Consider the following 11,787-nt stretch of genomic DNA (forward strand, 5'->3'; position numbering starts at 1 on the left):
AGCTTTTTGTAAATTTTCATGTATACCGTGTGGGCCTACAGCATAGATAAACCTGACTTACAATAAGATCAACAGATTTCAGAAGCATGAATAAATGCTACAATCTCATAATTGACAGTGATGTGCTTTAGGCCCTTCTGACTTAAATGGATTACTGCATGATAAAATTCATAACTTAGTATACTACAACTCATTCAGAAACCCACAAAATAGGTTTACTGTCAGTACAGCTTTAACGTATACTGATTTCCAACCTAATTTTACTGCAGTATATAGTGAGGGAATTAGCATATCTGAGGAATGTGCTATCATCTACCAGGATCTATGCGAACGGGGTAAAAGTCTGCCACACTGTGCTACAACCTGGTGGCACTGACATAAACTTCTAGTTGAGTGGCAAGGGCTGGCTGAGTACATAGTGAACCGTGCACATTTTTTACCAGATCTGTACGTATTTGGTCTGTAAGGAAATTTCGACATGCAAGTTCCACATGCACAAAAGCTCCTTAACACATGCACGACTGGAGGTGTGCTCACGACCCTGATGCCAAGTTTCACAAAGTCTAGAGTAGCAGTAGCAAGGTAGGTTTAAGTGCTCTGTCTTTCAGATTGCAGCATCTATGTTACGTTTAACAGCATTCAAAGAAAAATAATCAATAAATCCACAAGGTATTGAAAGTTAGTGTCCACACGCTCTTGTGCTCTTACACAGCAACCACCACTGGCTACCCATCTTGTAGACACATGTGATTTATAGTACATTGTGGTTACCCCGCTAAGATAATCAATGAAAAGTTATGCATTGTCCTTTCTACAGCCAAATATGTTTCATTCAGAATCTCTCTTACAAAGAAAACATTCCAGTTCCTCAGTTCCTTGACAGATGCTAGTAAAAGGCAATGGGTCCTCAACTGTTTATCCAGTGCAGATCATAATGCATTGCTAATGTTGTGAATTTCACAAAAGAAACTGTATTTCAACCTCGGCCCTGGCAGATTAACCTCACTTATTTCCACTCAAGTGTTTGGTCAGTATCATACTCCTTATTGACCGAACTGATTGATAATTAAGTTATTTATTTATTTAGCCTTTGATTATATGTAGTACAATATATAAAATGGTACTGGGCTTTATTATTTACAAAAAACAGTAATCAAGATTATAAATAGGCCTACATCTTATAAATTACAAAAGTTACAAATTATATGTATTTAAGAAAAGTAAGTTACAAATTATATTTATTGCAGCTCATGTATTCACTTGCTGAATAGAAGCAGAGGTACTATAGATATTCTCTAATATATCTTTCAAATGCATTAATGTATAAATTTTATACAAGGTGAGTGACATAAAAGAATCACATAATATAACCATTACAGAATTGGTATATTATGTTGGGCTTAAGCTTGTGAATGGTGTTATTTAAATGTTGTCTTTATTAAATTTATTGTTGCAGAATATGTGATCAAAGTTATCACCCTTTCCATCAATGTACTTTTGTGTTCAACTGATCACATTCATAGTCCTTTTATGCAAATTATTATCAGTTGTACTGGTTTCTCATTGAATGTTTATCCTCCAGCTCATCATTGTTATGGGAATTAGAAGCATAAACTCTCTCCTGTAAATAGCCTCAAAGGAAAACTCACAAGTAGACAGCTCTGTGCAACATAGCAGCTGCCAATTGTAATTGGACACCATTTCCTAACATAACCTTTTTTTATGGAAGTAGCTGATACTGAATCTGATATAGGTGAGCATTCTTGGCTGCTTCACTGAAAGAATTTAATTTGATTTTGTATATGATGTATTATATTTCAGGCTAAAATGTGTAAAAAGAAATTAATTTGGTAGTACTCTGTACATACAGCAAAAATTATTTTTCTTTTAGAAATATCTGGCATACTTAAAAATCATATTATTAATTGCACAATCTAACACTAATTATTACATTTATTTCTGGATTCATTTATAAAATAATGTTATATCTTGGTGATGATTCTTCTTTTGTCAAGAAAGTTTGTAAACTCTGTGCTTTGTAAAGTCTTTTCAGTATTATGAGTACCGCAGAATGTAGTAGTAGTGGGCATGCTGTTGGAGACAGAAGCATTTATGTGATCAGAGCTAAGAATGTAATTTGGAATATTAAGTGGAAATTGGAAAAACTGTGTGATATTTAAAAACGTGACAGAGACTAAAATTCAAGAAATATATAGGCAAGTCTTCATCAGTTATTTAGTCATCAGGAACCCACAATGTTAAATCAAAATTTCACCCACAAGATTGTACCCCTAGACACAAGACTTGGAGCCAATAAGAAGAGAAAATGAAGATAAGTAAAAAGTTTTTCTTTTGTATATCTTACACCTCTCGAAGCATTTGAAAATAATGAATAGATAAAGAGAAATTTAATGGTGATGTGTGGGAAGGTAAGTTTACAAGTGTGGACGTCAGCTATGATCTGCTGAGTGATAACGAAGTTTTGTCTGTTGCAGAAGAAGAATGGATTTTGGATTTGTCTCATTTACAGTTTATATATAAATGAAATAACCATCACTCAACAAAAGGAGACTGAGAACTGCCCAACAAAGTTGTATCAACAGTGACAAGATAATATTAACAGTGATGGATCAGATGAATTGAAACAGGACTTTACAACTACAACAAGGGACATCAATAAGAAAAAATATAAATACAAAGTATTTATGAAATAATATATTTTTTGTTTTGTTTTGTTTTGTGACTCATGTGATTGCTAATAAAATGAATAGAGATGAGGGTATTAGTGATCAAGTGAAAGATGTAGGACATAACCTAGACATGTTTGAACCAAGTGAAAGTGTAATTAGCAAAGAAACAGTTAAAACTGATGTTATGCAGTTGATTTTTGGCACAACTGAGTACAGTTACTGATCAGTTAACACAAATATGAACTGAAAACAATAATAAAATGGACAGGGTACAATACCAAATAGACCAACTTAGTCAGCAGGTTCAGGATCTAAAAAAGGCTTATCAGACAGTTTAAAAAGTGTGAATGAAGAAGATGATGAATTAGAACATAAATTTATTGTTTTGGGAAACGAGTTCATGGCCCAATCTGCATAACAAACAAAAAATGTTGATGATGTCAGAGTTCAACAGAAGGACATAGAGGAAAAAATGGAACAGAACTTTAGTAGTTTAGATCAAAAAATATTAAATGTTGGAAACAGTATGCTAACTAATGTAAAAGCTTTAGATCAAAAAATTTCAGTAGTTCAGGAAAATTGTATTAACAAAAATCTTTATTCAAATAATGGTATTGCATGGTCCAACATTCCAATCAAAACTTTTCCATCAGACAATTTACATTCAGTGGATTTTCTACACCACTGTGGAGATGGTTTTGTGTCGGGCATGAGTGAGGATCAAAAGATTAAATTTGTTAAAAGATGTCTTGAAGGTGAAGCTCTGCTTGGGTAAATCTAAATTTAAGTCAATGGGAGGCATATCGAAGTTTTGAAAAACGTTTTTTAAATAAATTTTGGTCAGACGTTGAATAAGGAAGAATTAAAAGTGACATTCTGAATGGTCCAAATTATGGGAATAGGGACGGCGCCCTGAAAGAGTTCTGTAAGAATCAGCTTAAGAAATTAGCACACCTTGACAGGTCATTTGACAAAATTACTTTATTGATGCCATCAAAAGGAAATTACCAGAGAGGTTGATTTAGTACACAGACCTGACAATTGCCTTGAACTTGAACAGTTAGTGAAATATGTTGACAGGCTGGATAGGGCAGTAGAAAGAAACATGTACCATAATAATCATAATGATATAGATCACAATGGTAACAACTACAGAAACAGAGATAGTGGTAACTTCAATTAGGGGGCAGAATGGTGATTTTGAACACCAACAGAATAGGAACAATGGTGATAACTATGGGCAATACAATAGGAAAAACAATCATAGAGGCAACTATTCAGGAAACAGTGGTCTGCCTCAATTGCAACAAGTGCAGGACCTCCAATTTACACTTACATTTAGACAATAATAACAGTATAAATAATGTGGCACAGGTCTCTGAAGTTGGACAGAAGGAACATCAGGTTTCTCATTTATGTTTTGATCAAAAGTTTTGGAATACTACGTTCAATTATAGTGATGTAGATATCATTCGCAAACCAGAGTGTGAGAATAATGATAATTTTGATGTAGTGTGTACTAATGATTTCTTCTCTTGGTCAGAAAACAGTGTTATTGATATATGTGAAACAGGTGATGACTGTATTGGATCTGAATTAGGTGGTATTTTTGATACAGATGTGAATGAGAGCTGTGAAATGACTGAGGTTGGTAAGTCTGAGACTGGTAGTTCATTGCAAATGAATGTATGTGAGGAATATGACATTGATGGTGATGAGACTTGTGTTGTTGGTTGTTTGGGTTGGGTTTAGTTGTTTGGGGGAGGAGACCAAACAGCGAGGTCATCGGTCTCATCGGATTAGGGGAATGAAGTTGGCCATGCCCTTTCAAAGGAACCATCCTGGCATTTGCCTGGAGAGATTTAGGTATATCATGGAAAGCCTAAATCAGGATGGCCGGATGTGGGATTGAACCATCGTCCTCCAGAATGCGAGTCCAGTGTGCTAACCACTGTGCCACCTTGCTCAGTACTTGTGTTGTTAATGATGTTATTGATGAAGCAGTTTTGGAAGAATATGATGATGATGATAATGATGATGATGGGTATCAGGTTTTTTTGAAGTTTAAGAGTAATGAAGTTTCAGAGTTATTTGCGAAGGTAAGTGATGTTTGTGATGATGTAAGTGAGAGTCATGGAATACCAGTCCAGTCAAAGCAGTTTTTCATTAATGTTATGCAGAGTAATGATCCAAACAGTAAAGGAGAGTTACCTGTAAGCCTAGAGAACAAAGGTGAAAATTTTTTGAAATTTGTTTGGGACCATGATAACGTGGATAAATGTGCATTCTGGAATACGTTAGTTATGGTTAGTCAAAATTTGTATCCAAATTGGTGGAAAAAAGTGAAATAAGATCTAAGTAGGAAGTGTAATTTTGATAGTTGTATATTTTGTGTTCTTTCTGTAATAAGTGATGTTAGTTGTGCTACGGAACCCATTGAATGTTTTTCAGTCTTCATATGTTGACATGAGTAACCAAAGAAAAGCTATGATACCAGTAAAATTGATAAAACCCTGCAAAAACAGTGTGGATGTAGCATTTCTTGAAATTGAAAGTGATCTTTTACATTAAGTGTCTAATAATATAGATGATGATTCAGAATTTGGATGTTCTTACATTAAAATTAAGATTCTTAAGTGGGAAGGGAACTGTTTGATTGACACTGGTAGCCTGACTGGTGATATATCTGAGCAGTTTAGAGACAAGATTAAATACAGAAAGAATTTTGTGGAAATACATGTTGTAGGTGTAAAGGTAAGAGGAGTTACAGGTAAGCAAAGTAAATTGATAAAATCTCTGGTACTTTTGAAGTCTAATATAGAAGACAAAACCTTTGAACATGGATGCTTAGTGATCCCTAGTGTAGAAGAAAATATAATTCTTGGTATGGATTGGATAGTGATAGTTGAGGCTTGTTTTGGATGGAATGCTCAATAATTGTTTATTTTGGAACCTAAAAGTAATACTTATATGAAAACTAATTTCTGTATTTTAAATTGTGGTAAAAGTGGTAACTGTTTGCAAAACATTGTGAACCAAAATGAATACCAGGTGTTTGATGATATAGATTTTGATGAGACTGAGGATGAGGATTTTGAAAGTGTAGTAGATTCTAAACTAAGGGAAGCTATGAATCTTAATGACAGACAAAAGGAACAACTTACGAATTTGTTATTGGAATTTTGAAATGTGTTTAGTAAGAAACCAGGGAAAGTCAAAGGCTATCAGTGCATACTTTACCTTAAAGTCCATCAACTTTTCTTTATCGAGCCATATAATATACAATTTTAAAAAAGGAAAGATGTAGAGACAGAAATTCCGAAAATAGGAACATGGGATGTAATTGAGAGAAGTAGGAGTGTTTACAATAATCCTTTAGTTGTGGTAGGTAAGAGAAATGATGGAGTGAAAATTGTTTGGGACTCTAGACATCTTAATAACTTTCTTTTTGGAGAGAATGGTCATCCTGAGAATAGGGATTAGCTGTTACACAAATTTGATTATGTAAAAAATACATGAGTAGTTTTTACTTGACCTCTGGATTTCACCATTATCCCACTTGAAATGAATTCTAGAAAGTATACAGCATTTTTGTATGGAGGGTAAGTGTTTTCACTATTGTGTGGTGCCATTTGGGCTTCTTATATCTGTAGATGAATTCATAAGCGCTCTGGATTCTGTCTTAGGAAGTGAAGTGAGTTAAAAATAATTGTGTATGTTGATGACATTCTAGTCACTGAAAAGACTTGGGAACAACATTTGGATGTGTTAAGAGATGTGTTTTCAAAATTAGAATCAGGAGGTATGACTTTGAAAATAGGTAAGTGTAAATTTGGTGTGGAATAAGTTAAATTTTTAGGACATATTATATCTGAAAAATGAACTGCACATGATAAAGAGAAACTTGATGCTATTGCTAATTTTCCTTGTCCTCACAATAAAAAACAGCTTAAATCATCTTTTGGGTAGACTGAATTTTATAGAAAATATTGTTGCAGCCGAGCTATGCATGCTCCATGCTTGTATGAACTTTTGAAGAAAAATACTGTTTGGGACTGAAATCAGGAGTGTCAGGATGCTTTTAATGAAATCAAATGACAATTGTGTCAAAGTCAGATACTGTTCAGATCAGATTTGACTCTTACTTTTTGTATTATGACAGACAGTAGCGATTTATTTATTTTAGGAGGTTGAAGTTGATGGTGTTATTGAACATAGATCTCTTGCATTTGCTAGTAGAATATTGCAGAAACATGAAAAGACATATACTGTAACTGAGAAAGAACTTTTGGCTGCACATTGGGCACTCAATGAATTCAAAAATTATTTACTAGGCCACAAATTCATCATCTATACTAATCAAAAAGCATTATGTTATCTTCAGGTGTGTAAGCTGTACCATAACAGAATTACTTGTTGGGCCTTGTTTTTACAGCAGTTCAATTATGAAATCAGATATGTTAAGGGCACAGGAAATGTAGTTGCTGATGCTTTGTCTAGGCTATCTTTAGGAACTGAATCATCTAACAACTTTGGAGAAGGAGAGAGAGAGTTTAAAATTATGTACGTGAAAGGTATGAAGGAAGAAAAATATATCTTGTAAACTTGCAAAGACATCCATAGGTATCAAAATCTTGTTAAAAACTGGAAATTGGTTAAGAGAATGTTGGGTAAGAAAGGAGGAGAAAAAACAGAACTGTATTATAACAATACCAGAGAAGAAAAGTTGTTATTCACCATATAGCGGAGATGCTGAGTTGCAATAGGCACAATAAAAAGATTCACACAATTATAGCTTTCGGCCATTAAGGCCTTTGTCAGCAGTAGACACACACACGCACACACACACACACACACACACACACACACACACACATGCAAACGCAACTTGCACTCACGTCTGCAGTCTCAGAGAACTGAGACTGCAGACGTGTGTGCAAGTTGCGTTTGTGCGTGTGTGTGTGTGTGCATGTGTGTATGTATGTCTACTGCTGACAAAGGCCTTAATGGCCAAAAGCTATAATTGTGTGAATCTTTTTATTGTGCCTATTGCAACTCAGCATCTCCGCTATATAGTGAGTAGTAACTTTCCTTCTCTGGTATTGTTACATTCCATCCTGGATTTTCCATTGTTTGAGCAGTATTATAAGGTACACAAAGGTATTTTATTCAGCAGACGTAAGACTGACTCAGAGGATTGGAAATTATGTTGGCCAGAACAGTGTATTGATACTTTAATGACTTATACACATGAGAATTTTGGTCATTGTGGATCAACCAAATGCTCACAAAAGATTCAGGAAAACATCTGTTTTTGTAACATATGTGGGAGAGTCAAGAAGAAGATCACCAGCTGTGACAGATGTCAAAGAGTGAAGGTAAGTAACCAAACAAGTAGAGGTCAAATGCAAGACACGTTGCCTAATAGTAACCTAGATCTCATGTCGGTGGATGTTTATGGACCTCTACCTAAGTTTAAGAGTGGATTTTGTTGTGTTTTTGTGCTGGTTGATGTGTTTTTGAAGTTCATGAAGCTGTTTCCTCTTAGAAAAGCTACCAGTAAACAAACCATCTCGAAGTCTGGGAACACATATTTTCATCAGGTAGGTGTTCCTAAAACAATTTTATCTGATAATGTTTCTCAGTTTACATCACAAGCTTGGAAATATTTTGTTGATCATAAAAAAAGGCGTATTCTAATCTCAGTGTAACATCCTTCAAGTAACTCTGCACAAAGATATATGAGAGAGATTGGAAGACTGTTTAGAACATATTGTGAAAAGAATCATACCATTTCGATAGATTATGTCAGTAATTTGAGGAAATTATGAACAGCTTACAACATTCTTCAGTGGGTTTTTCACCATTTGAAATCATGTTTAATTGCAGACCAGCTAACTTTATTTCTGAAAATGTTGAGTTTCCACCATGTAAAATACTGTCACCACAAGAGAGGGACGAGTGTGTTAGGGAAATGACGAAGAAACAAGGGGACAGGAGAAAGCAGAGACATGATGGTAAAGGTAGATTTTCTAAGTTTGAAGTAGGAGATCTTGTGTTGGTGAATGCCAAAGAGAAGTCTAAAGTGTTGACATCTGAGATAAAGAAATTTTTCTATATTTATATTGGACCAGACAAGATTCATGAAAATCCACGTCCTAATGCATACAGACCTGTGTATCCTAAATCTAAGAAGATGTTTGGATTACCCAATATCACTGAACGGAAAGCATATAGACACGATCCATAAGTATCTAATTTTTGTTTGTTTGTTCTTTTTCAATTGTCATGAATGTAGTATGTAAGATCATGTAGTTTCTAAAGTTCTATTTTATCAATTGACTGAGTTTAAATGTATCTGTAGATTCATAAAACTACATTATTGTGTTTTCTTTGTCCGGAATTTAATATGTAAGATGTTGAGATTTTTAAAGTTCTGACTTACTTATTGACAGAGTTAAAATCTATGATACACTATACAGTTGTGTTCTGTACTAGATTTGTGCTTTAGAATTTGATACATATGTGCCATGAGACTAAATGGGTAGATCTTTTTACAGTTTTGAAAAGGGACAATATTCATGATTTGTGCTGGAAAAAAAAAAAAATTAGGAATAGTATCTGAGCATATCTGTGTATAATACCTTATTAGTCCATTCTTTTCATTGCATTTAACTCTGAATATTAATATTTCATATGTGAACACATTTTAATTTCACCTGATATAAATCCCATATAACTGACTTTGAAAAGTTACTAAGGAGAATATATATCGTGTGATGTGAAGAAGATATTGAACAGCGTATTTAGTACACAAAACAATGTTTCAGGATTTGATGTGTTTGCTAGACAGGAAGTTGCCTGTCTGTTGGAGTGTGTAATGAGAAACTGAAAGATGTGGGTGGATCCACTCCCTACACTCCAATATGGCTGGCTGTACCATGCTGCACCAGTCAACTTCCAAGAGATCATAGGTGCTGGGTAGCATATTTGAGCATCTGTCAACTGGATCTGTGTTGTGACTGATATTTGTGAATTGTTAGCCAAGACTGCTGAAGACAGTGCTATTCATCACAAATGCATGGTTCTCTCTCTCTCCCTCCCCCCCTTTTTTTTTTAAGTAGGCAGATCAACTTTCCAATACACTATGTAACTTTAAACCAGTATGTAATATTCTGTGTATCATATACTTCTGTATATCTGTCTGTTATCCTGAGCATCATTTTGTACTATATTTGGCAAACCTTAGTCTGTCACAAAATATTGTAAACACTATGTTTCCAAATTTTGTGAGGGGGATATTGTTATGGAACACCTTTTTTCTAACATAACCTTTTTTTATAGAAGTAGCCGATAGCAGGATTAATCCTGAATCTGGTATAGGTGAACAGTCTCAGCTCTTTCAATGAAAGAATTTCATTTGATTTTGTGTACGTTGTATTATATTTCAGGCTAAAATCTGTAACAATAAATTAATTTATTAATACTCTGTATGTAAGGCTAGAATTATTCTTCTTTTAGAAATATCTGGCATACTTAAAATTCATATTATTGATTGCAAAATCTAACATTAATTATTAAATTTATTTCTGGATTCATTTATAAAATAATGTTATATCTTGGTGATGATTCTTCTTTTGTCAAGAAAGTTTGTACATTCTTTTCCTTTGTAAACTCTTTGGAATAATGTATCACAGAATGTAGTAGAAGAGGGCATGCCTCTGATGGAGATATATTTATGTGATTGACACTAACAATGTAATTTGGAATATTAAGTGGAAATTATAAAAACAGTGTGATATTTAATAATGTGACAATAAAATTCAAGAAATATACAGTCAAATCTTCATCAGTTATTTAGTCATCAGGAACCCACAACATTAAATCAAAATTTCAGCCATAAGAATGTACCCCTAGATGCAATACTTGGAGCCAACAAGAAGAGAAAATGAAGATAAATAAAAAGTTTTTCCTTTGTATATCTTATGCCTCTCAAAGCTTTTGAAAATAATGAAGAGACTATTGGAATTTAATGATGATGTGTGGGAGGGTAAGATTACACAGTCTTGTTTGCAAGTTGAAGGCATTGTTCACCATCCGTTGCATCATTTACAGGACTGATTGTGGACCTTTGGTACAGGGCCATGTGGAGGGCCTGAATCAGAGGCTCAGGTAGTTCTGCAACCATATAGGCTGCAGATTCCTCAACTTGAAGATCAGTAATATAGCAGCCTTTCTAAGACAATTGCCAATCCTTTTTAACTAACTATGCAAGTGTAGATCAGATGTGGCTTGAATTCCAGGAAATAGTATTGACATCAGTTGAGAGATTTATAAAAAATAATTTAATAAAAGATGAAACTGATTACACCTGGTTCACAAAACAGATCAGAACACTATTGCAGAATCAACAAAAAACCTTGCCAATTTTAAAAGAAAGCAGACTCCTCAGAGCACTGTTGCTGAAGCAACAAAAAAAAAGTATGTTGGGTTTAAAAGAAAACACTCCCCAAAATTGGCAAAGTTCTACAGAAGCTAGAAATTTAGCATGGTCTTCAACACAATGTTATTTTAATAATTTCCATAATGAAACCCTGTCCCAAAATTGGCATACAATCCAAACCGATTCTGGTCTTACATAAAGTACAACAGAGACAGGACACAATCAATACCTTCACTGTGCAATAGTAGTGGTGATATTGTCAGTGACAGTGCTGCAATAGTGAAGTTACTAAATATGGTTTGCTAACCAAAGAAGATGAAGTAAATATTCCAGAATTTGAATCAAAAACAAGTGCCAAGATTAGTAACTTAGAAGTAGGTACCATTCATGTAGTGAAGCAACTCAGATCACTTACTAAAGGCTAGTTTTCTTGCCCAGTTTGTATACCAGTTACTTTTCTTTCAGCTTATGCTGATGTAGTAGCTCCATACTTATCAATCATATACAACTGCTTGTGCAACAGAAGATCTGTACCTGAAGACTGGGAAGTTGCACAGGTCACATCAATACCCAAGACAGGAAATTGGAATAATCTACTGAATTAGAGACCCATATCACTGATGTCAATTTGCAGTAATGTCTGGAACATACACT

General features: G+C 34.3%; 1 long non-coding RNA gene across 1 annotated transcript in view; it reads left to right on the plus strand.

Moving 5' to 3' along the window:
- Nucleotides 1–10,497, plus strand: part of LOC126196587 (uncharacterized) — a 131,560-nt gene extending 121,063 nt beyond the window's left edge. The window contains exons 2-3 of the long non-coding RNA XR_007539074.1: nucleotides 1,583–1,753; nucleotides 9,521–10,497. This is a non-coding gene — a long non-coding RNA (uncharacterized LOC126196587). The remainder of the gene's footprint in view (nucleotides 1–1,582; nucleotides 1,754–9,520) is intronic.
- Nucleotides 10,498–11,787: the final 1,290 nt, after the last annotated feature.

This window comes from Schistocerca nitens, chromosome 1 (genome assembly GCF_023898315.1).
Source record: "Schistocerca nitens isolate TAMUIC-IGC-003100 chromosome 1, iqSchNite1.1, whole genome shotgun sequence".
Lineage (NCBI taxonomy): Eukaryota > Metazoa > Arthropoda > Insecta > Orthoptera > Acrididae > Schistocerca > Schistocerca nitens.